The sequence below is a fragment of the Mirounga angustirostris genome, unplaced genomic scaffold (genome assembly GCF_029215605.1).
Source record: "Mirounga angustirostris isolate CCGP_5_RB_7025 unplaced genomic scaffold, mMirAng1.0.hap1 SCAF_17, whole genome shotgun sequence".
Lineage (NCBI taxonomy): Eukaryota > Metazoa > Chordata > Mammalia > Carnivora > Phocidae > Mirounga > Mirounga angustirostris.
In genome coordinates, this window is record NW_026991725.1 from 4,922,060 (window position 1) to 4,949,242 (window position 27,183).

The following is a 27,183-nucleotide window of genomic DNA, read 5'->3' on the forward strand; positions in this document are numbered from 1 at the left end:
TGCTCATACCACAAGCCACAAACCTTGGAGACATCCCAGATTGCTTTTTTCTCTTACTCTACCTCCAATCCATCAGGGAATCCTGTTGGTTCTTTCAAAATCTAGCCACAGAATTAGACTACTTCTTAACATGTCCACTGTTACCTCCCTTGGCCCAAGACCTTTAGATTTCTAATTTATTTATTTTTAATTTTTTTTTTTTTAAGATTTTATTTATTTATTTGAGACAGAGAGAATGAGAGAGAGAGCGCACATGAGAGGGGGGAGGGTCAGAGGCAGAAGCAGGCTCCCTGCCGAGCAGGGAGCCCGATGCGGGACTTGATCAAGGGACTCCAGGATCATGACCTGAGCCGAAGGCAGTCGCTTAACCAACTGAGCCACCCAGGCGCCCATGAGACCTTTAGATTTCTAAAACACAGCAGCCAGAATAAATTTTGACTCTTATATTTCTATTTTGTCTAAATATTGACAGTGACTTTACTATACAGAAAATGTAATTTTTAATGTTTTTATATTCTTAGGTTACTTTTATTTTAGGTTTTATTAATCAGATTCTTTCCAAAGAATTACATTCTATTCCATAATGAAGGTTAGTGAGGAAATAAGATTTCTCATGTAGAATTTCCTAAGGAGAGTTTTCGGTGACATGTTAGAATCGTCCTATAAAACAATACATATCAGTTAAATTACGATATTATTACCAGGGTTAGATTTAGGTTTTTTTCTTAATAGCTTAAATTTTTTTCTTACAGATATTTTTAAACACATGGAAAACTTGAAAGAATTAAACAGTGATCACACACATATATATACATCCACCCCCTAGATTCTACACTTAACATTTTGCCATATTTGCTTTAGTATATGTTTATCCATGGCTCTTTCCATTCATCAATTCATCTTATTTTTTTGGCTGCATTTCACAGGACATTTTTTTGATTGTCACTCTTCTGCAAAAGTTTCCCATTTCATTTAGAGTCAAAGCCAAAGTCCTTAAAATGTCCTTAACATGGCCATAAATGATCTGTCCTCCTTACTTCTCTGACCTTCTCTCCTACCATTTTTGCTATTCTCTAAACATACTAGACACACTCTGACCTTAGGCCTTTGCTCTAGTTGTTCCCTCCGCCTGGAATGGGCTTCCCCAGACACCATGGCTTTCACCTCCTTTGTGTTATTGTTCAAATCATCTTTTGAATGAGGCCTACCTTGACCATTTAATACTGCATCTTGCATGCCTTATACAATAGCTACCCACTTGCACAGCTCTACTTTTTCTTCCTTTAGTACTTACCCTACATAATTTACTTATTATGTTTATTGTTTATCTGTCTCCCCAACCCTGCCCCATGAGGGCAAGGGTTTTTGTCTGTTTTGTTCACAAGTCTATCCCAAATTCTCAGAAACAAATGCCTACATACAGTTATGTCTCCTATAAACATCTGTTGGGTGAATGAAATTATATATATATACATATATACACACACACACACACACATATATATGTATGGGTAACTAGGTACACCAGCACTCTACTAAATATCTTAAATATATCATCTCATCTAATTTTCATGGCAATCCTACAAGGGAGGTGGTGGTATTCCCAATTATAGATGAGGAAATTGAGGCTAACAGAAGGCAAGTAACCTAAGGTTTACACAGTAGTAAAGTTGGACTTGACTGTGTTTAAGATTGTTTCAATGGCTGGATTTTATTTTCCTTTTTTTGAGTTATAATTTTAAAAACTGTAATAAAATATACTATATGTTCACTGTTTCTTATAGAAGACTTTCAGCTAATCAATGCAAAAGCAATGCTACGTGAGTAAAAAAAAAATTGCCATTTTTCAACCTCTATGACATCATGGATACAGGCACCAATTATCAATGGCTGCTAAAACCATTTGAAAGGGATGAGACTGATAAGCATCACCTCAATCCACCACTCAACCCTAGCAACATTTAATGTGCGATATTATGTCTATGTGATATTCACACCACTGCCCAAAAAAGTATTCGTGTCTTTAAAAAAACTCAATATAGGGGTGCCTGGGTGGCTCAGTCAGTTAGGCGTCCGACTCTGGATTTTGGCTTGGGTCATGATCTCAGGATTGTGAGATCAGGTCCCATGTTGAGCCGGTGTTGGGCTCTGTGCTGGACATGGAACCTGCTTAAGACTCTCTCTCTTCTGCCCCCTGCAGCCTCTCTCAAAAAACAAAAAAAACAAACCTCAATATAATCAATCCTCTAGCTCCAATTACCAGTTTACTAGAAATATGGGGAATAAAAGAACAAGAGACACCATGAAGAAGCAATCAGTAAACACACAATGTGGATCAAACACAGTGTGGATCATTCTTCAGGAAAAATTCCCCAACAAATAAATGACCAAAAAAAAGGGGAGGGTGGGTATGTGAGGGTAAGGGAAGGTAGGAATGTTCGGGATAAGAGAGTCTAAAGAGATGTAATAACCAAACGCAATATATGGACTTTGTTTAGAACCTGATTCAAACAAACCTGATTAAAAAAGAGATCTTTGAGGAAATCAGGGAATATTAAGAAATTAGCTAATTTTATTAGGTGTGAAAATGACATAATGGTTAGGCTTTTAAAGTCCTTAACAGTTAGAAATGCATATTTAAGTATTTATAGGTAAAATAATTTGATGTTTGGGATCTACTTTAAAATAACTCCAGCCTTCTTTTTCTGGCGCTCAATAAAAAGGGAGAGAGGAAATGAGATTGGCAAAATGATGAATAATTGTTGAATCTGGGTATTGGGTAAATGATAGTTATTACATGATTATCTCTACTTTTCTGTATTTTTGAAAAATTTCCAAAAAAGTTAAAAAAAACTTCCACTGTAGAAAACTGGGGAAATACAAAAAAGCCAAGGAACAGAAAAACTACCCAGAATCCTACCTCTGTGAATGAACCTATTAACATCTTTGTGAAAATGTTGTACGTGTGTGTGTGTGCGCGCGCGTGTGTGTATTTGAAATTGGGATTATAACATATACCTGGTGTTGCTGCCTGTTTTCTTAACTTAATAAAATATAAGCATTTTCTCCTGTTATTAAATATTCTAATAAAGCAGAATTCTTATGACCATATAGTGTTCTAATGTACAAATAGAATTCATTTATCCAATCTATCATTGTTGAAAATCCAAGTTATTTCTAATTTTTTTTACTTTAAATAAGCCTGAGATAAACATCATATATCTCTATCCATATCTTTATGTGAATGATTATTTTCTAATACATTCCTGTAAGTGGAATTATGGTGTCGAAGTAGAACATATTACATATATTTATTTTTTCATTTTAAATAACTTGTGAACACTTTCCATGGTATATAATTCTTTTATATAATTTTAAGTGCTTAAATAGTATTCCATTTTTTGGAATATGTCATGACTTAAGCAATCCCTAACACTGGACATTTAGGTTATTACTGTGAACTGTAATGTAGCTCTGTGGGATGGCTTAGAGCTTTATAGTTTTGTTTCATGAGGGATCCTCAATTATGTATAGATCCTTTCTCTTGGGTTAATCCATTTCTCTGGAGAAAAGTCTTCCAAACTTCTGTCTTAGAAGGCACAGGCCAGGCTGCCAGGGTTCTGTATGAGTTGGGGAAGGGGCCGAAGACACCATAACTCAGCTCCAGGGAATAAAGCTTTAGTCTTCTGCAGGATAGAAAAAGAAGATCCGAATCTTACTATTTCCCTCTTGTATATACTTAAAACCTTTTTCCCCACTAGGAAATCTTATCATAGAGATAGGAAAAAACTTCTACTTGTACCATTAAGCCTTAATCAGAAGTCCCAATATTTTTGAGTTGGTTCCAAAATCTCAAAGGACCAAAAACAGAAACATTATACATAAACAACAGCAACAAAAACAAAAAAACTTTACAACTGCCATCACCATATTAAGGGTTGTTAACTTGAGACTTTACTCAGAAAAAAAAAAATTCCTAAAGACAGTATGATGCACTTATCTGTATGGGCTGTCAGTCATGTCTGATGAGTCTGATAACTTTTTGTTCCTGCAAGGATTGAAAAGTTCTTGCATGGAAGTGAAAAGCAGGTTATATTCTATTCTACCTTTCATATCTACAAAATGGGTAGCCAAGTTGTGATGCCAGAATCTTTACTGTTAGTAGTGACAGTTGGTATGCATGCAAGTAGCAGAGAGAAAACATCTTAATTTTCAAGTTATCGGGTTGAATTCATATTGCTGGCACTTGAAAAATCTTGCTTTGACTTATAAAAGGAATAAACGACACAGAAGCCATAAACAGAGAAAAGTATAAAATAATATCATATGCTTTCTTCTAACAGAGACTACATTTTCAAAGAAAGGGGAAAAGGAAAACATTGTCCGGCTGGAATGGTTAAGGTTCTACAACCAGATTATTTTATAAATAATTATTCATTTCAGGGGCACCTGGGTGGCTCAGTCGTTAAGTGTCTGCCTTCGGCCCAGGTCATGATCCCAGGGTCCTGGGATTGAGCCCCGCATCGGGTTCCCTGCTCGGCGGGAAGCCTGCTTCTCCCTCTCCCACTCCCCCTGCTTGTGTTCCTTCTCTCACTGTCTCTCACACTGTCAAATAAATAAATAAAATTTTTAAAAAATTATTCATTTCAGAAAAAAATTCGTACATTTCATTTAGCATTACAAAACATGTATTTCCAGATCAGGGTGTTGTTCACCCTCAATCTATTGGATCTGAACTGACAATACTGGACCATTACTGACCAACAAAAATAACAATTTCATATGGTTTAACCCTAACACAGAGAAAAGTATATCAGGTATCAAAATGAAAAGCAAGGTATTGAATATAAAGCATGATTTCAAACGGTAAAGTCAATTCTTCTCTACTAAGACCACATACATATGTGTATAATTTCTCATAAAATATAAACTAGCGGGTATTCCCCCTGCTAAACACAAATGACTAGATTATCATGTCACTGTCCTCAGGATCTGTGAGTCTGAAAAACCTTTTATTCAATTGCCTGTTGTAATACTTAAGGAGAGTGCGACTTTCATACCTCTGCTTAAGAAGATGATAAGCTGACTTAAAAAGAGAATGAGACAGAGCACTGAGTGATGTAGAGAATTGTTGAATCTCTATATTGTACACCTGAAACTAATATAGCACGGTATGTTACCTATATTGGAATTAAAATAAAAAACTTAATAAAAATGAAAAAAAAATTGAATGGGGGTAGGTTGATAAACTTTTAAATTAACCAGAAAGTCCAGGGCAAAACCACATAGAGCCCCTGTCCACCTTTACCATTTTGTTTATTACCTCTGTGCAGAGGGGCTTTCCTCTCCTCTAAAATATTTTATTATTTATTTATTTGTTTCCCCGTATTTAATTATTTTGATTTATTAACACTGAGTTATTATTTATTTATTTTTAAAGATTTTATTTATTTGTCAGAGAGAGAGAGACAGAGAGAGAGAGGGAGGGCATGGGGGGGAGGGGCAGAGGGAGAAGCAGGCTTCACACTGAGCAAAGAGCCCGATGTGGGACTTGATCCCAGGACTCTGGGATCATGACCTGAGCCGAAGGCAGATGCTTAACCGACTGAGCCACCCAGGTGTCCCTCCTCTAAAATATTTTAGGGGCGCCTGGGTGGCTCAGTCGGTTAAGCAACTGCCTTCGGCTCAGGTCATGATCCCAGGGTCCTGGGATCAAGTCCCACATCAGGCTCCCTGCTCTGCGGGGAGCCTGCTTCTCCTTCTCCCCCTCCCCCTGCTGGTGTTCCCTCTCTCGCTGTGTCTCTGTCAAATAAATAAATAAAATCTTAAAAAAAAAAAAATATTTTAAACACAGAAGACTGAAAGATTTTAAATGTATTATTTTTATAAAGTGATTAAAATGACAATTCTGCAGAGAATTAAGTTTTATCAAGTTTTAGTTTAACAAAGTAAACTCTTCAGGGGAAATACATTTTTCACTCCACAAATAAAAGGGTTTTTTCTTCACAGAAAACAAGCCAACAAACAGGCCAAACCTTTAAAAACTTGATTTCTCTGTACAATACAATTCCTGAATTTGAAGATTTAACAATATTATAGCTTCAGAAATTTAGAAGCAACACACACCACTTTATGATAAGGTTTCTGCTTTGCTCCAGCAGAAATCCTCTGAAGTCTCAATCCCCAGCATAATGTCTCCCAGATGTCTCAACTAGTTGCCATGCCAACTAAAGCAGCTTAAATTAAATGAGGGCCCGAAAAAGCACCTGCATCACTCCAGGTCTGTTGCGCATTAAATAAAGCTCTCTTGACAGGGACTCAGAGGTGCCATTAATTTGAACAGCAGCTATCTGATGATTGTTTCTGAGTAATTTAATGAGGGTCTCCAAACAAGAGGGAAAACAGGGTATGCTTTTCCTCTCTAGGTCCTTCTAAATGGGACAGCCTCTCCAACAGCTGGTGTACCCACTGGGTCAATGACTTTGCTATGGCCGTTTAAGTTACCTTTGGGTAAAGAGAAAATATAGGATTAAAGTTAGGGTTTTCAGGAGAATACTAACAGATTAACCATTTTCCCCTATTAAAACTCATCATTAAAACTAGGATCATAAAAAACACTGCACGGTATGCCAACCTGAGAGTGATCTGAACAGCCCTGTTATAAAATAAATTGCTGCTGATTGCAGCAATTAGTTAAGTAGCTCCACGAAATATGGATTTCTAAATGTACTGATTTGCTTCAGAAAAACGAACGATGCAAATTAACAATTATAAATTCGGCAGGGGGGTGGGGGGCAGCTCTGATGACTCAGGTGCCCAAGACAAACAACAGTGTTTCCATGTTGTTTTAAAGACCTTTTTGTTGCCAATCTTGTTATTCTTGCTAATGTTGACATTCTAGAAACTTATTTTTAACGGGGTAGAAAACAGTGCTTTTGATGCTTTCTCAAATATTATTCGTCACTGGGGGCTATCACTTAATAGAAACAAACTCAGGCCAGGGAGGTTAGGTGATTTACCCCAAGTCACATTCCCAGTCAGAAAAAATGCTATAACTACCTTTGGCTTCCCAATTTCTGGTCTAACCAACCTGTTTCCCATAGGAGCCTGCCTACTACTATTCCCATTTCTTACCCAAATATCATTATAGTATGCAGATTACTTTGAAATAAAGAAAAGCTGAATTACCTTTTTTTTAGATTTTATTTTTAAGTAATCTCTACACCCAACATAGAGCTTGAATTTACAACCCCGAGATCAAGAGTCCCATTCTCTGCCGACTGAGTCAGCCAGGCGCCCCCGAATTACTTTTAATTATGTGCTATGAGGAGAAGAAAAGGAGAAAGGAACCTAACTTTTTGTTGAAGCTTCTATGTGCCATTTTTTATGTCACCTCATTTAATTCTCACAATACCTAACTTGAAACTATCCCTATTTAAGAGATGAGCACACTGAGGCTGGGAGAGCTTTAAGCTGTTGACACAGAGCTTGGATTCAAACCTAGGTTGTAATGATTCTGCAGTCTGACCTTTTCCACAAAACTTTCCTTCACTTTGTTTACTATTAAGAGAGAAAATGAAATTCATGAGAATGCCATTACTTGCACTGTTGCAAAACCAGGTTTCAAACAAAAATCAGAAATTCAATACTACAATACATGATGCATCTTTTAGAATCCCTCCCTTGCCATGTGTTTTCAAATGGGAAGTCACTCTCTATTCTTCAACAAATATTCTGAATAGGAGCATGTGCCAGGCACTGTTCTAGGCACTAAAAATTCAATGGTGTGCAAGAATGTCACTGCCTTCGCTGACTTTATAGTCTAACAAGGGAGATGGACAATTAAACAAGCAATTACAATAGATTTGCTCAAAGATTACAACATCACGGCTGTTAATCTCATAAAGCCCTTTAGGCACTGCTTTGCAATTGAATATGCCAGACTTGCCATCACACAGCCAACAGAAATAAGAGAAACAAGGTAGTCCAACCAACAGATATTCTTTTACAATTTATTTTTTATTTTTTATTTTTTAAAGATTTATTTATTTATTTGAGAGAGTGAGAATGAGAGAGAGTACATGAGAGGGGGGAGGGTCAGAGGGAGAAGCAGGCTCCTCGCTGAGCAGGGAGCCCGATGCGGGACTCGATCCCGGGACTCCAGGATCATGACCTGAGCCGAAGGCAGTTGCTTTAACCAACTGAGCCACCCAGGCGCCCACAGATATTCTTTTAAAGAGATAAATCTCTAAATTATTAGGACTGCTAAATTCCAATAACTACAGAGATTTAGACCTTTAAACATGTAAGAAAACCAGGGTGTCTGGTTGGCTCAGTCAGTAGAGCATGTGGCTCTTGATCTTGGGGTTTTAAGTTCGAGCCCCACACTGGATGTAGAGATTGCTTAAAAATATAATCTTAAAAAAAAAATGTGAGAAAACCATCAAGATTTCTTCAGCTGCTACTGGATTTCTAAATTAGATGCACATTCTAATTGGCAATTTACCTCTATCTGTAAAAACACATACATTTGGTTTCCTTAAAATGGTTCACCTAAAAAAAATTTTTTTTTAAAACATGAGAAATAATAAAAATAAAAGCAATTAACACTTACTGAGTTCTTACTATGCACCAGGCACATTCTAAGCACTTTGAATTATCTCAAAGAATTCTCACAACACAAGTCACAGGCTATTATAAAGAACTAATTGTTCTCTTTTTGAATTTGAATCTTTCCTTTTGGAAGGAACTGAATCCGAAGATGTCTGAAGTAATTGCCCAAATCCACACAAGTACTCTTATTCATTTCTTCTAGCACCTGAATTAGTCTTAGTTCTGTCACTAGTAGGCCACAGCCTCAAATAAGAAATAACCCCACAATTTGCTAAGGGATTATTTCAGTTTTCTGAAAAGTATTTTTGAGGCTACTTATATGCCATTTTTAACATAGGTCCTCTCATTTAATCCTCATAACAATCTGGGACTATTCCCATGTCAGATCTAGACTGGGGGTGAGGAATGTCAGAGTGACAGGTTAAATAATGATGCTCCTTTTGCCAACAACAGGAAAAGAAGACAAAAGTTAAAAAATCAGAGATGAGTTTTTCTACCTCACATTCTTTGCCTCTGTCTCTTTCTACCTCCTGAGTATTCCACTTCCTTCAAATCTTACTTTTACCTTTCTTTAGTCAAATTATAAAGCTAAAATTGATGTTAACAAACATTCCCTTGTACCTATGAATCATATATGCTTACTTGAAATAGCTTCTTGAATAGCTTCATGTTCCTTATCCTCTTTAAATAGATGAGAACTTAAAAAATTAGCATATGTGTGCATATGTCAGCCTATTATTCATAAATATATAAATATAAAAATAATAGGGACTCCCAGCTAACATATTGTGTGTGGTGGGGTAGAGGGTTGAGCTAGCAGCCCTTGACAAGAAAATGGGAAGAAAAAAAAAAGCCTTCACTAGAGATTGCTGGAAATATAGGACAGTCCTTTGGTGGGAGGTCTAAGTTGAGAATATAAGTTTGGGAATCATTAGATACAGTAAGAAATAATCTGTACTTTCTACTAAATGAAGTCTGCCATAGATTTTTTATCGATCCTGCTTTTAGTCACAATCTTCCTTTTCTTTGCACAAAATTTTTCTTTTTTTAGTAAAAGTTTTTTCATTTCTTTCCTTTTCTTATTTAAAAAACCTGGATATTGAAATTATGGAAGCACATCACCATTAATGAGTTACAAATTCAAACTTAACATCATGACATTCTTTAGAATAATGCACATCAGTGTCATTAGCAGAATTTTTAGTGCATAGTGCCCAAATATAGTACGCAGGACGCCCTGCTATAATTCTACAAAAGTTGCTGAGGATGAAAATGTGTTCATGAAGGACAGAGACTGAAGCAGGAAAAAAAGCAAAAAATAAAAAAGGAATCTTCTAAGGATCAAAGAAATGAGGTGGGACTATATTAGAGATACCGGAAAGTCAGAGAAAAGAGAAGTATTTAATATTAAAACCAGTTTTGCACAATTTTCCTTGATGCAAAAATGATTATGGGCAAGAAGACTAGGAAACTATCTAGAGCCTGGCAGCCCACCATACCCTCAATGGTAAGCCTCCCCTAACCCCTTCCTCCAATTAAAACAAATCTGTACTATGATCAGTATTTGCTTAACTCACCTCTAGGATGCTGCATCTATTTTTAGGAAGTAATGTAAGAATGTATCATAATCAGCCCCATGCCAGAAAACCTGATTACTCTGTCAAAGGTAATTCTGCAGAAAAAGCTACACAATCACCACAGAAACAAATGCTGACACCAGATTCTGACCTTCAATTATGAGTAAGATGAATGACTCCTTTTCTGTTTTTAGGAAGTCATGATTATTCAAAGCAGTCTTAGAGGCTGCAGGGCTGGTGCCAGCACCATCTTTGTGTAACCATCATCATTAGCATCCATAAATACTGACTGGGCACCAAGTGGGTGTAGAGAGCATGCTAACTCAATGACAAAACAGTGAAAAAAGATGGATGAAGGCAAGGCAACATTCAAGAGGTTAGAAAAGACTGAGATTGATACGTAAAAATCAAGTACAGAAAACAAGGAAGCAGAAAGATTTTAATGTACTGTACATGGCCACAGAAGCTTGACTGGAAAAGAAAAATATTTACTGACAAAAAAAGTGCTGATAGGGGCGCCTGGGTGGCTCAGATGGTTAAGCGTCTGCCTTCGGCTCAGGTCATGATCCCAGGGTCCTGGGATCTAGCCCCACATCAGGTTCCTGGCTCAGCGTGGAGCCCACTTCTCCCTCTCCCTCTGCCTCTCCCCCTGCTCATGCTCTCTCTGTATCTCTGTGTCTGAAATGAATAAAATCTTTAAAAAAAAAAAAAAAGTGCTGATATTTACTGAGACTTTTCTATAGATTAAGCACCTAGCTTTAAATTTACTTAGCCTCATGTACTGTTAATTACTCTAAGAAGTACTATTCTGGTTCCATTATACAAACAAGCCAAGAGGTTTAGAGAGGTAAAGGAACCAACCAAAGGTCATAGCTAGTATGCAGCAGAGCAAATGCAAGATCCTGGCCTTTGTTCTTAACTTGTGCTCTGTCTTTCAAAAGATAAAGTAAACTTTGGGGAAAATGGCGAAGAAAATAATTCTACTTCAGAAGCAAAGACCAAGAAGCTGGTTTTAAATATGAGGAGTTAAACGAATTTAGGCAGTGGGAGGCAGTGTGGTGTAGGCTTTAGAATGAAAGGCCAGGTTAAAAATCTCAACTGCTACTTACTAGCTTGATTATATTGCGCAAGTTAAATAACTTCTCTGAGTTTCTGCGTTTATAAAATAGGCACAATGATATCTACCACACAGGGTTACTGCCAGGGTTTAGATGTTGTGTGTGAATCATATATAAATGCCTGGGACATAGGGAACAAGGATTACTTGTTAGCTGCTATCATCATCATTGTGATGGGAGAGAGGAAGGGTACTGAATTTATTAAATATCAATAAGCCAGGCACTGTGCCAAATGTACTACATACACAAATTCACTTATTCCTTGCAACAGTCCTTCAAAGAAAAATATCTCCATTTATCACAGAGAAAACTGAGGCTCAAGGAAGAGTAACAAGTAACTTTTTGAAGGTCAAAAAGCTAATGGGAGGAGGGGAAATAAGGATATGAACTCAGGAATGCCCAATATCAAAGTCCATTCTTTTGCCAAAATGTATGACTGTGTTCTTATTTCTCCCAACATTTCCCCCTCCCTGAAGAAAAAGCCAAAAGAATGCAAGTACAAAAAAACACAAAATAGGCAACCAGTTTAAAAAGATCCTTTAAGTTACTGATCGTAAAAGGAAAGATTAAGGCAACCTCTAAAGGCTATCATTGCTAAAGAAGAAAATTTTACTTACTTATTAAATGGGGCCTTGTGGTTCTTTTTGGCACCAAACAGTACGTCAATGATAGTCACAATCCTTCATATTAGGACATAAAACCCTTTTTAGATCAAGAAAAGTTTTCTACAGGGCATATTGTTTTTGAGAGAGACCTAGGGTTGGTTTTGGACAGATTGGAAACTCAAGGGAACAATTATAGAAGTGCTAATCTCTGTGAGACTTTTGAGAACCTCCACACAGGGACCCTGGTTCTGGTAAAGGGCTTCTAGTAACCTAATGGGTTTCTCCGTCTTGAGCTCAGGGTGGTAAAAATTAGTAACTGATTAGTATTCTACATATCCAAAACAATAAAAACAAACACATGCAAAACAAAACTGCTCAGCTCATGGATAACGTACTTCCTTTGGAAAAAAGCCACTTCAACCTAATCCTATTTTCTACCATCTGGTTCTCCCACCACCTTTTTTTTTTTAAAAGATTTTATTTATTTATTTGAGAGAGAGAATGAGAGAGAGAGAGAGAGAATGAGAGAGAGAGAGAGAGAGAGCACACATGAGAGTGGGGAGGGTCAGAGGGAGAAGCAGACTCCCTGCCGAGCAGGGAGCCCGATGTGGGACTCGATCCTGGGACTCCAGGATCATGACCTGAGCCGAAGGCAGTCGCTCAACCAACTGAGCCACCCAGGTGCCCTCTCCCACCACCTTTAAGTGATGTATCAAGGTAAAAGGAAAAGACTATCAATTAAACATATAATTATTAAATCCATTACCAACCGCACAAATCAGTGCTCTTAATATTTAATAATGATATTCATATAGTATGCAGAGAGCAAACCGATATACTAAGTAGTACATAAATAAATTTCATCTGGCTAAAATACAGATTTGTGCTAGTGTGCTCCATTGTAGTTCCCTGAAGTACTGCTCTCAGATAAATTGAGTTGGTAGCAGGAGACTCAGCTGGTCTATGAAGTGACTAAAAGCCCCACTCTATACCACTAAAAACTCTATACCACATCCTCCAATTAAGGCAGGTTTGATATATTCAGTGGCTTCTGAAACCTCTGGGTCTCCATGTAATACATGCCTCCTAGTATCAACCAACCTTAAAAAATAGAAATAAAGTCAGAACAGTGGGATATACAAAAAAGATCAAATAAATAGTCCTATGAGTCTCCCTAAATTCCCACACCTGAAATATGTCAAGAGGCTAATAATCAGAAGGTTAAGCAGTTCAGGAAAAGGACAATGGGGTTATGAGGCTTCTCAACAGCTCAAATTAGGTGTGGCTTTGTTGTGATCCAATAATAGTTGGGAGGCCTGACAGCATTTCATTCCCACAGCTGGGAAGTTTTAGAGACATATTTATTTTTTAATGGAGAGGTGAAAAGACTAGATTCAAGCCTTTTTTTTGCTTCACCTGGAACACAGGTGTTTCAGAGAGCTGGTGTGAATAAGTTGCTCTATCTATAGTGATTCTCTTCAGAGAGGGGAAAAAAATTCCAACTGTGAGTTGGAATTTTAAACAGTTCTTTAAAACAACCTCAGGATTTGCTAATAAACTAAAGCCTGGGTAATCTGTATGCAGGCAGGAAGGGACACTACTAGAAGACGTAACCATGGGGCATAAGAAAGGGAATGGTTCTTGGGGACGGTGGGCTGAAGGAGGAAATTATGTCCTATCTTTCTAATTAATAGGAAAGGTTTGGGAGAGTTACTGGAGAAAGCACTAAGAAACACATATGGATTCAGTCTGGATGGAAGTCTTGGAGGTGCCAGTGAGTTGTACGTGGGAAGAGGAGACCAGGTAAGTAAACATGAGGTACTGAGGTTTACAACCCACTCCTCATTAACAGTTCACAGCTTATTTAAAAAATAAAAATTCTCTCTAAAAACAGGCTATGTTTGTTAATGATAGGCCATTATGAACGTCCATGTTTGTGACAGGTACTTGCTAATGCCATCTGTAGGTAGTTAGTAGTCGGCCTGACACATTTTGTTTGCATCAGAAAATTCATAGGAATTCCTACCGTCTTTCAGCTTCAGTAAGTTCTAGCTCTTCTATAAGGCCTTCCCCTACTACTTTTATAGCACTTATTAATTGCCAGGCACAGTTCTAAGTCAGTCTGTTAATCTATACCAATCTAATCCTCAAAATAACTCTATGAGGTAGGTGCCATTATTATTCTCGTTTTATTAACCAGGAAATTGAGGCACAGAGAGGTAACAGGTAATAAGATCACAAAGTTACATAGGTAGTAAGAGGCAAAGCTGGAATTAAAATCTAGGTAGTCTGGCTCCAGACTCCATGCTCTTTGCCACTACAACAGATTTTCTTTTCTTTTTTTTTTTTTTTAATTTTATTTATTTATTTGACAGAGAGAGAGACAGTGAAAGAGGGAACGCAAGCAGAGGGAGTGGGAGAGGGAGAAGGAGGCTCCCCGCAGAGCAGGGAGCCCGATGCGGGGCTCGATCCCAGGACCCTGGGACCATGACCTGAGCCGAAGGCAGACGCTTAACGACTGAGCCACTCAGGCGCCCCTACAACAGATTTTCTATTATGTCAAGCTAGAATGCTGACTAGCTAGGCCCTGAAATAAACAGAGGATGAGGACCCCTGTTGTTATTTCATGATGTGATAGTAAGTAATTAAACTCAAGACTGCTACTGTCCGGCAGCAGAACTAAAGGATGATGAGTATGGCAGGCAGAAGAATGGAGGAGACTGATTTTAGAGTGCTCTAATATCAAGAATATCAATTTAGGCTCTAGTATCTAGTATTGAGGGAGCCATCAAAGCTTTGTAGGGGGAAGAAATGGAGACATTCTCTAGTCAGTTTCCAAATATAACAAGTAAATGGGATGAAGGTCAATATTCCACATTCCCATATTCAGGCCTGCCAAACAGTCTCTGACTTAGATCATTCCCACCTCTCAGACAAAAGATAAAGAATAAAACCGATTCATTACACAGCTTCTATTATCAGTAAATACTGGGGCAATTTATAAGCTATTAGGAATGTTTACTAATGCTAAGGTGTTGTGCAAATATGTCATAAAAAAGCACTGCTAAATGAAGAGTTTAATTATGGAGAGCTAATCATCCTGGACAGCTCAAGTTGCGTATAAATGTGAAAATCTGTGATATGGTCTTATGTAAAAGACTACTTATCAGGTTCAAAAACTCTATACCATCGGCAGTTCAGAACTACAGTGGTTTGACCTGCCTGCTCAAGTGAACACATTTAATGTTTTATGTGCAATGAGCAATTGATTTTGTATGAAAAATTATTAATGATATGATAGCAAAATAAGGGTATTTAACTGGTTTAGCTGGATTGGGAGAAGAAAATGGAGAATTTGTTGTATCAAATTATTTCCTACAGAATGAATATGGACAGAAAGCTTTGCAAACACAATTTTAATCCTTAAACAGTCTTTACTGACTTCAGATAATGAAAACTGGATCATTCTTTCTTCCAGTTGCATACTGGACAAAAACCAACACTAAACTAAGCCAGACCAAAAAGAAATCTTGTGGTATTAAATATTTATCAAGTAGGTGTCATATTGGTCAAAAGTTCTACAATCTTTTTTTTTTAGAGTCCTTATCTTTGTGTGATACATGCTGGAACAAATATGAGTCAGGTGATTTCTCCAAAAGGACACAGCGAATTTGTGGTTTAATAAATTATAATATGCGGATTATCATGTCTGGCTCCTCCAGCCATGAATTCTCTTATGTGAAAAGTCCAAGAATGACAGTGAAAACATGCTTAAACCCACATTAAGCATTAATTCTGAAATCTTGCTATTTCTATTTGAAAGAAGAAAATCTCACAACCATAAGTATGTGAGACTTTTAATAGACTCACATCTTTTTTCCCCCCAAAATCAGGTCCATAGAGGAGGGAAATTTCAACCTAGATCTCAGATATGTAACTGCCTCTGAAATAAAAATGAGGGCATTAAATAGCATGGATAATGAAAATCTGGTTTATGGATATTGTTGATTTCAAACAATGCTTTCCATGTGGAAGAAAAACAGCAATGCATCAGAGAGAATTACTTTCTCTTGTAACAAATGGTTAGCCCTAAATCTCATCATCTTCTTTGCAACAAAATGCATGGGCCCTTTGCAACTAGGAAAAAAAATCAGCGTGTGCTTCAGTTAGAATCACTGACCTTTTCTGAAGCATGCCTGTGCTTCTCTATAGAAATCAATGGAATAAAAGGTCATGTTGTTAAAATGTTTGAATACAACAATCTCTTTCCCAGGCAATGGCAAATTCCTTTTATTTTTTAAGGTAATTAATCTGTTGTATATAGAATGTAAAAAAACTTAAAAATTAAAACTACCTTTAATTTGCAATTTGAAAACTAATTAAAAAAATCAATTCTATCACCAGAAAAAAAGGGAAAATCACTGGAAAGATACATAATACATACTTCATTCTACATACTCTGTCATAGCCCAGAAGGTTCTGTTGGCTGATTCCTTGTCACTAAAGCTATGAACACACATGCAGTAAAACAGAAAGAGCATCCTAGAGAAAAAGAGATTACTTCAAACCTCAGCTCTCTTCTTTCCAAAATGTCCTGAAGAAGGCAAAGGCAAGCTCTGTGGAGATGGCAGAGTTTGGTGATTACTAATTTCCCACCATCATAACCCTCCAAAGCAAATGCACATACACAAAAAAATAAAGACTAAGAGCCCAGAAACAGACACCAAAAGAAATGATTGGAGTAGTCACTATTTTTTCTAAATATTAAAAAAGATATTTGAAAGAAGAGCCTTCACCTAGATTAGAAACATTTTACTTCTCTAGTTTTTTTAATTCACGAAGAGAAAGGGCAAATTCCTCAATCACCTCTTAATCCATTCAGAGGATAAATGCACATATCAATCATATAAAATGCTTCTTACTGTCATTATAACAAATCTTAATACTTTCTCTAAGGACAGTGAGCCTTCAAATTAGACCCACCAAACTTTCTTAACGGGTCTAAAAAACTTACTTCTCTGTCCAGACAATCTGGTTTCAAATATCCTCCTGCCCAACAGAATTTGAGAGCAATTTACTCCAGTCTGATCTATTGTAAAGCTGCAAGAATGATGTCATTAAAACCTGAGAGCAGATTGCTATCAGTGGTATAAACAAGCACAAACAGCTCTGAAGGGAAGACAAGCCTCTCAATATGACAAGCTACAGATGCTTTCTTACCTACCCAGCACTACCCATCACCAATGAAATTCATTTTTGGTTAAGGATTTTAACAGACAAAGTTATTAAAATGAACCAGTTATGAAGGGCAGGGAGGATTCAAAATATACAGAGAACAAAAATCTCTAAGAAGAAAGAATCTAGGAGAGGTCTATCAGAGAAGTCTGAGCACTTTTTATGGCAGTAAGAAGAGATGAAATAAAATGGTGTGGTCCATTTAAAGGGGTCTATCTCTGTCAAGATAGAAAGTTTGCTATATGTCAATTATATCTTGAAAAAGATGTAAAGATCTGCCTTTTTCATTTGTTCAGAGTGCCCACTTTCTAACATTTATGTAATGAATGATCTAACAGACACTTAGATGTGCCACCTATTAGCACTGTTCCACACCATTTAATTAGAACAGCTATGCAGAAAGTTACATGGACCCATAAACACGAAATCAGATACTTCCTAAAACTCTGTGGGAAAATAAAAATACAACTGGAACTACTGAAAATATAATTTATCCTACTAATAAGATCATTGATCTTGTATGGCTTGTATAAGGAAGGACTAGAGAAAATATTTTATTCTATGAAAACTTTAAGTACTAGATAAGTCTTCCAAACTCTTTTTTGGGAAGGAGAGACAGGCAGAGCAGTTTTTTTCTGCTTAAGGAAATCTGGTTAATATCTCTAGTGTTAAACTGATTACTCTAGTATTGTAATTATTTGAAAATCATCAATCATCCCCAATTGAACCATGAACCCCTTAAGGATAACAACAATGGCCATTATACTTCATACTACCTGCTAGTACCTCTGTCCTGAGGGTAAAGTTCTAAAGTTAGGCATAAAATGAACACTGAGTATCACAAAAAGTCACCTGGGAAGATACCATGTTGGAGACAAATATGTCAAATTCACATTAAATTCAACAGTATTGTGTTTGGCATTGAAGCAGAGTGCCGTTTCTTTGACTGAACCCCATAGGAAACAGCTGGCTCTTGTTAAGGGGTCATACTATATAAAACTACCTCTCTCAACAGCATCATGCTCAGTTTGGTGAAATTCTCTCACTAGGGAAGCCTATGGGAGCTGAAATTACCTGAGGGAACAGCACATTCTTGATTCCTAGCTCATGCTCACTCTGGAAAATCAGCTAAATGAATGGAATTGGACATAAAGTAATTATCTCTTTTAATCATGTTTAAAAAGTCAAAGAATGAATGAAGCAGAGATTTTGGGTGATTAGTTCAAGGCTCCAAGTCAAAGACACACATAGCCTTAAACTTCTGATACTTCACTTTAAATCCTTTCCACTGTTGTGTCAGAATGAAAATAAAGTTGGAACTTTTTGCCTAAAATAGAATATATTTTAACTTTCTTAAAGCCTAAACAGAAGATGAATTATGTCCTCAAGTTTTTAAAGATTGGTAGATCAATCACGGTTAATTTGGTCATCAAAAAGCATTTATGATAATTACATGAAGAACACTGACATGATTCTGAGGAACAGTCTTGATGTAAAGAGCTAACAAGTGGAGACAGAGTAAGCTGCTTCCGTCTCCTCTCCTTTTCCAGGCTATGGTTGGTCCCACTGCTAATGCTCAAGAGACCTCAAAAAACAAACAAACAAAAACCCCAGAAACTAATTCCACAGTCTCTTATCCTTGTCTTTTCTAGCAGCCTTTACAAAATCCAGATCTTAGCTAGATGACACAAACAGCTGGTTCACATTTGCTATTTGAAGTCCCTTAGGTGGTCACTGGTAACTTCAACATTCATGATGATAATTATTCTGGTGGCTTTAGCCTAGTGGATCCCAACCCTGAGGGCACATTCAGATCACTGGGGAGAACTTTTCAAAAAATTCTTATTGATACCTAGGACCAAACTCCAATTAAATCAGAATGTAGGGTTTGAGCATTTGTATTTTTTTAAAAAGCTCCTTAGGTGATTTTAATGTGCAACCAGGGTAAAGAATCTCTCTCTCAATTTCTCAACTGTCTGAACTCTAAGGACTTTCGTTATTATTCTACTTCATCTACCTTAAAGCATGGCTCTACTTTCTATCTTGAAATGATTACAACATTTTCTAACTACAAATTCCTTTCTTTGAACACAATCTCCAAATTCTAACCACACTACTACTCTTGCTTGCTTGCTTGCTATCACCCCAACATCTGTCTTTGGATCTCGCCTCTCCTTTCTCGGAGTACACCAAGTCCTCTTCTGATGTTAACTGCTTCTGTATCAATGCGGCCAGCCATTCTGTGAGGGTCTAGGGAGCCCCCTCCCAATTTTTTCATTTTCTTGTCCTGCCTCTGTGAATACCCAACCAGCCATCAACATCAAAGCCCAGGCTGTTGAGTACATGGCTAAAGAGGTCCCAATCAATTGCCAAAAATCCTTCTGCTCAACTTTCTTGGTCTGCACAACAGTTGCTGCCTCTCAGCCCTAAGAGTTGGATACTTTTTAAGGGTTTTTTCTTTTTTAGTTGTGGTAAAATGTAACATAATGTGGTGTCTCTCTCCATCAGATGCAGGCCCCCACATGTGGGACAATGATCGGGTAGAAGCCGGTGGCGCGGGCAATGAAAAGATTCACCCAAGGCAGAACAAGGGAGAATAATAAACATAAGTTTATTGAATACACTGCAAGGTAGTGGCAGGGCTGGACAGCAAACAAGACTGTCTGCAGAAGCAGTTAGTAGGGGCTCTATTTAAAGTGGGAAGGTGAGGAAGTATGGGGATGTATGGAATTTTCCCTTTCTTGGTAATTGTGCCTGGTTATAAGTAGCCCATTGGTCAGTTAGGGCCAATGAATATCTTAAGGTGGGTTGCCTGGTGGGCCTGTCTGTATTCAGCCAGGTGGTCGCTGTGGGCCCTTTGACCTTGATCAAGTTTCCATTGCTCAAGCCTGTTGTCTAAAAGCGGCCTCTACACAAAACATAAAATTTACCATTTTAACATGTAAAATTCAGTGGCATTATGTACATTCACAATGTTGTGCAACTATCACCACTAATTCTAGAACATTCTCATCAGCCCAAACAGAAACTCTTTGTTAAGTTTATAAAGGACACTTCTGATTCTGTCATTCCTCATCACAAAAATCTCTCATTGTGCCTTCAAATGCCTACTGAATAAAGATGAATTTTCTTAGTTTAACATTCAAGGCCCTCCATGATTTGCTCCAACTAGCTTAATTTCTCATTATCCATGCATGCTAAACTCTAGCCAAATGGATGATCTGCCATTCCCTAAAAGGTGCTCTTGATACTTAGTCTCTCCATCTGGAATATCCATCCTCCTCATCTTTCAACACTCAGCTGAAATGTCATTTTCTTCATGAAGTCTTACTGTTTTTTTCTGCCTGAAGCAATCTCTCCTTCTTTTCAAGTTCCATACCACCTGCCCATATTCTTTTGGCACTTCCTACCATATATATATATATATATATATATATATATATATATATACATACACATATACATACATACATATGAAGGTTTCTTCTTTACATCTTATCTCATTCCTCAGACTGTATTTTTTTTTTAAGGAAAGCACTAAGAGGCAGCAGAGAGTTAAGAGCAGTCCTGGTCCAGTGCTCTTTGATTTGAACATGGGTTCAAATCCCAGCTCTGTCATTTCTAAGTGACCTTGGATGAGTTATTTACCTCTCTGAGCTATAGTTTCTTCATCTGTAAAATGGAGATAAGAGTCAGGTATTTAGAACAGTGCCTGGTACATTAAATGGAAAAAAAAATTAAACAAATGTACAATTCATCTTTGTACCTTCCACAGAGATTAGTATAATGTTATGTACAAAGTAGTGCTAAATGTTTGGCTGAATGAATAAATAAGGCAGACTAGATACTGACTAAATGGCAATTAAAGTCAGGAGTTCAGGTGTATTGTTCTGCTAGCTTTTCCTTTGTTTTGCCTTTCTCTGTGTTTCTGCCTTAGGCTTCAGGGGTAAGGAGCCAGAACTGGTAGACAGTGGGTAAGCAACAGTTTTTGTTTTTGTTTCAAATCATCAAATGCTTTTCAAGTAATCCACCTTGGACACTAAAATGGAAATGAGTGAAAATCAGACCCCTAATGCTCTCAGAATATGCTAATTCTTTTATGTTGCTATGATTCCCAACCTATAATTATTATTTATAGGATTGTATCCCCCACTAGATTACACCTGGAGGGCAGAGACTATCTTACTCACTCATTTAGCAAACATTTATGTAGTACCTACTCTATGTTAGGCACTGTTCTAAGCTGGGAATACAACAGTGAGCAAAAGAGAAAAAATTCCTGGTTCTAGTGACATAGTTGATGCTTATGTTTACAGAATAAATGAAGAGGAAATTCTAACAACATGGGACTCTTCAAAGCTCCTAGGATGTAGATTTCTGGTCCTTGCTGGTACTGTCTGATTGAGAGTTAAGAGTGCACTTACGTATGTATATATGTATTTCATTTTGTTTGTTCTTAGCAATTCATGGACTCCTAAGATTCCCTGAGGGTTATAGAGCTGTTTCTTTCTTTTTTTTTTTTTTTAAAGATTTCATTTATTCATGTGTCAGAGAGAGAGAGAGAGGCAGAGGGAGATGCAGGTTCCCCACTGAGCACGGAGCCTGACGCAGGACTCTATCCCAGAACCCTGGGATCATGACCCAAGCTAAATGCAGACTTTTAACTGACTGAGCCACCCAGGCATCCCTATAGAGCTGTTTCATAGCACCAAATAATCATGTATTGTGTATTCTTTAAATTACAAAATGTTGCTATAAAATATACTATACAAATACTATCAATTAAAATTAAACCACTGCATCTGGGGAGCCCAAAACTACATTACTGCTCACCAAGGACTCTAACTGGTCAAAATGGGGATGGAGGTTCCCTTGCTGCCTTTATGACAAGAGATTCCTGTTTAAACAATGCCTGCACAAGCCAAACCTATTATAGGGACACTTCTGAAAGTAAAAGGAGGAACTTATTAATTAATAATTATACAGGACATTAGGTAAAATCCAGGAGTCCTGACATACCAGGACACACAGTCACCCATTAGACTTCTCATTTCCACTGGTTTTAGGCTGTAACTGCTTCTAGTACAGAAAACCTGTACTACTACTAAGATCATGTTTCATTATGTTTCAAGTTAAAAGTAAACTTTTCCCAAGACAGGCCAAATTTTTATTTCCAATCCAGCAGGCATCCCAGTAGAAAAGGCATGTTTATGTACAGAATTCAGAATCCTTACTAGAGCATGATAAATAATGATTTTCAATCAAATAATTACAGCTGGTTTCTCTTGGGTTAAATTTCAGTAGGCTCAAAGTGACTAAGCGCCAAAGTATTTTCATACAGTTTTCTAAACAGAAACTCAGAGTGCAAAATGAATAATGTAATCCCTTAACAGCTAAAAGTTCAGTTAAAAAATAATTTTTCTTAATTATTAAGGAATATATTTTCCAGGTTGATACATTAGATTTTAAAAATATGAAAATAGAAAAGCTACAATATACAGAGAACAGGGTAGAATTTATTGCTCCTTCCATACTGGACTCCTGCTAAATCTGTTGCACCCTGTAGGTAGATTGGTAAACAGTTATAATCTAGATACTGTCTTTTTATAAGTTGCTTAAGGAGCTATCTAAAGATGCATGGTCTTTGAAAACTCAAGCCATTGGTGGCGGGCACCGATGTAATCATTTTATTACAGTTTCAGGGAAAAAAAATGTATGATTAACTGCATGATACTATATGCTTATACTCTTATTGTACATCTGATTATATCAAAACATTCAAAGACCTCAGATTTTCTAAAATGATACCAACTATTATATCAGTGTAAAGAGATTTTAAAATGTTTCTGTACTAACAGTTACATATGTAATATAACAGCACAATTTTTTAAATCTTAGAAAAAAGTGCAATGATGTGGTACTGTATGTATAATGGAAGGTTACTTAAGATTATTTCCTTTAATGACTTAAATAATAAGATAAATATATATTTTTGACCCTATGAACTGATTCCTTTATCAACTATTAGAACATCCATTAGATCTAATAGCAACATACTTAGAACTTACCTAAAATGACAGAGCCTCAAACAGACCTCAAAAGTTTCTTCAAAGCACAATTCCATGATCATACATTTAAAACTCAAAACATTATCCATTCTAAAATCTGCAAAGACACAACAATCCTCCAATTTAAAAAAAAAAAAAGCCACTGTCTAAAACCATGTATAATGTGTATGCCATGTTCTTGAGATACTACAGAGGGAGCTGCTAACACAGATGAATAATACATTAAGTTGAAATCAAGTACTAACTTGAAATATTATTAATCTTCAATATTTTTATGTTTTAGTAGTAAGTTTTCTTATTTTTCAGTGGGAAACTGAGGGAAAAATGTTTTTGCTTTGGCTACAATAAATTTATTTGTATTAAAAAGTACAGGACATAGAAAACTTCCTATTTAGGATATTAAAAGAATCACCAAAGGCAGAGCTTATATGTAATTAAGGCATTTCTTACATTTCCATTTAATAGCTATCCTAAAACACAAATTTTTAGTATCCTGTTCTCCAAGCTAAATCATGCCTTCCTACAAAGTGTTTATAATCCTGGGGCAGCTATAGGAACAATTCCTTTTTATGTTAAAAAGATTCAGTGTTTAGCACAACCAGTGGAAAACACCTTTTTTCTGTGCATGATTCTATATATAGCTAAAAATTATACAACAGAAAAGAATAATAATTGAGGTTTAGGTTTGAAAGACTCTCCTGCAGCTATCTAATTACAACAGGTATCAATTTTTTAACCTGAAGGTAAAAAAATTAAATAAGAAAGTAAAACATTTAAGTAAATCGTGTACCAGATGGTTCTACAAATATTTTATGGCAAAGACTTTTAATTAAACATTCATGAACAATTTTGGGGAGAGGAATTTCATAGAAACATAATGCTAACTAATGAAATGGGCTGAAATCAGCCACCAACAGGTACTATACTATCTATGCCACTCACAGTTTTAAACCATAACGATGCTAACTTTCCCTCTGCTCTGCAAGTATTTGAAATAATAATCAATCAAGGATCTCCGAGACTCCAATTATGGTCACTAATAATAAGTGAGAACTCCTAGATTATAGAAGCACACAAAGTTTTTAAAGGAATGACAAACCCAAGTATACAAAATTAATGCCTGATATAAACAATTCATGCTTGAACTATGAGACAGAAAATGAATATTATAAATTAGCTAAGTGTTCAGTGAAGAGAATCTAAATATATCTGGCAGTTATTAAATATAAACATATTCACCAATTAATTATCTTACTTGAAAACATTCTTTCCTCACAGATGGCCTAGGTGCAATAAAGGGTTAACTCAGCAGCTCTAGGTTACCCAAACCCTACACATTCCAAAAGTCTTTAGGACTGGCTCAGGACCAACTCCTGGGAAATAACCTTTGAGTCCTTGCAATGTCCTGCCTCATAAGAGTGTCTTAATATACCTGGGGCTTTGGTCAAATCAGACAGTTTATGCTAACAGTATGATTTATGGTGATACCCGGTTTTGTTTGCCTGGGGCCTTGGCCAGCTGTATTAGAGTAACCTCTGGGTGGGGAAAGAGGAGGAGGGCCAGAGACTTGAGTAGCTAAGGTCAGCCCTGTGGGTGCTCTATGCCTACCTGACTGACCTCCAATAAAAACCCTGGACGCTAAAGCTCAGGTGAACCTCCCTGGTTGACAAAATTTATCTGTGTTGTCATACATTGTTGCTGGGAAAATTAAGCAAGATCTGTGCAAATCTACCGGGAGGCCAAGTGGAACTTTGTACCTGGTTTCTCCTGGACTCTGCCTTATGCACCGCTTTCCTTTGCTGATTTAATCTGTATCATTTTGCTGTAATAAACTGTAGCCATGGTAGAACACCCTTCCTGGATCCTGTGAGTTATTTCAGCAAATCATGGAAGCTGAGGGTAATCTCGGGGACCCCTGACACAACCTATAATACAATAAAATTCTTATTTAATAAAGATTTCTTCTAATTTCAAGGTTTGTTGTCAGCAACGTCATTTCCAAATAGGTAGAAATAGCACTACACATTCATAGGAATGCCTTCTAATATGTAGGTTCCTTTCTGGCCAACTAAAAGGATAAAGGTTGACTCCTGGCAAAGTGTAGGAAGTTACTTCTTTTTTTTTTTTTTAAAGATTTTATTTATTTATTTGACAGAGAGAGACACAGTGAGAGAGGGAACACAAGCAGGGGAGTGGGAGAGGGAGAAGCAGGCTTCCCGCCAAGCAGCGACCCCAATGTGGGGCTCGATCCCAGGACCCTGGTATCATGACCTGAGCCGAAGGCAGACGCTTAACGACTGAGCCACCCAGGCGCCCCGGAAGTTACTTCTGATGAATGACACAAGTATGGCCCCACTCCGAGTCCCTTCTTCAGTGAAAACCTGGGTAATTTTCAGGAAGTCTATGAAATGGAATCATCAATGCCTTCTCCTCAGTTGTTACTTCTGATCTATAGTTGAGGAGAAAAGAACTTTCTCAATTCTTCTATCCTTAGGGTAATTCTGTGCTTTTTAAAAAACCGTATGTCAAGAACCATCTGACCAAGCCCAAGATCTCAAATATAGAAAGACACTCTTGTCAGCCAGAAGCTTTCTCTGGAAAGTGCAGGGTTGGAGCACCCCAAGTCCACTGAGTTAAGCCTTTACTAATTCCAGAAAGATTCGTGGGTTAAACTATCACCGAGGATTACAGCATTCAAGAGCTTTAGGTTTATCAGATCACAACATCCCAGCAGTGTTGATAAGTGACAATTCTATCACCTTATAACGTTTCCCAATTCCCCAGTCAGCTTAGCCATTCTCCTTCCCTTAGAGAAGCTCTTAATTGTTCCCAGTTACTAAAGAAATTATCAAAGATAATTGTCTAGTATAGAATTACCTACCACCTGTGTAAGAATGAGATTTTTATCTCACTGCTAAGTCTGAAAAACTATCTTGCTTTCATATTGGTTTCCATTCTAAGTCATAGGCCTAGTGTTAATAAAAAGCCTAGAGTGAATATACTGTAATGAGCTCACTGAATCCAATGATTTAGGACTCCCTGTCTTTCACTTAAAGTTTTACCCAGTTAAATGCAGAATGGTAAATGGTGCTGCTTTGCCTAGGGCGAACCTATGTCTCAATTTTTTATTTTCATGTATAGTCCCAGGAGCTAATACTAGGCATTATTTTACAGTTTATTATCCATGATACCTAACATACTATTTTTACATATTAACAGTAGTAATATAATGTTAAAACCTCTATCCTGAGAGAATCATGTAGGAGTTGAAATAAAGACCACAGAGTCAGACCGTCTGGAATTGAACCTCAATCTCAACACTTGCTAACTCTGTGATCTTGTCAAGTCTTTTTTATCTTTTGTGCCTCAATTTCCTCTTCTGTAAAATGAGAACAGTGACAGTATCTTTCCCAGATGGTTGTATAGGGATTAAACTCGTATGTGTAAATAACTTAGAATTGTGCCTGGCATCTGATAAAAACTTATGTAAGTAATGACTATTACCAGCACCATCACCATTATTCCAAAGAACTTGGGATTTGACTTACATTATCTCTTTAATTTTCACCTTACCCCAAGTGGTAGAAAAAAGGGGCGGTATTATCCTCTTAACTGATAGGCAGTTGTTATATAGCAACAAGAATGCTTTCTTGAGTTCCATACAACATAGCTGCCTCACTGGTTTCATCTGCAAAAATGGGGATGGTAATAACCTATCTCATAAGGCTGTGTGCAGGTTAAGTAAAATATGTGCTCCAAAGTCCTGTTTTATGGTATCACAATTCAGGATACATTGATAATATTGCTCTCTGTCAGATACTTGGGATTTCAAAATTACCTGGTTCCAGGTACTCAACCACCTCTGCAAGGATGAGATTTTATACATCTTAAAGCATGAACCCCAAAAGGTGCTAGAAGAATAAATTAATAAATTATTGTCCCCTTCTTTCACATTCCCTGGTTAGGA

At 37.1% G+C, this 27,183-nt stretch overlaps 1 protein-coding gene and 1 long non-coding RNA gene across 8 annotated transcripts in view; both read right to left on the reverse strand.

Moving 5' to 3' along the window:
* On the reverse strand, window positions 1–27,180 carry LOC135363041 (uncharacterized). Its single transcript, XR_010408753.1, has 2 exons — window positions 27,055–27,180; window positions 1–3,686 (listed from the first exon to the last, which is right to left on the reverse strand). It is a non-coding gene; the product is annotated as an uncharacterized LOC135363041 (long non-coding RNA).
* Window positions 1–27,183, reverse strand: part of NLK (nemo like kinase) — a 191,757-nt gene that overhangs the window by 56,968 nt on the left and 107,606 nt on the right. The gene's annotated exons all lie outside the window — the stretch shown is intronic.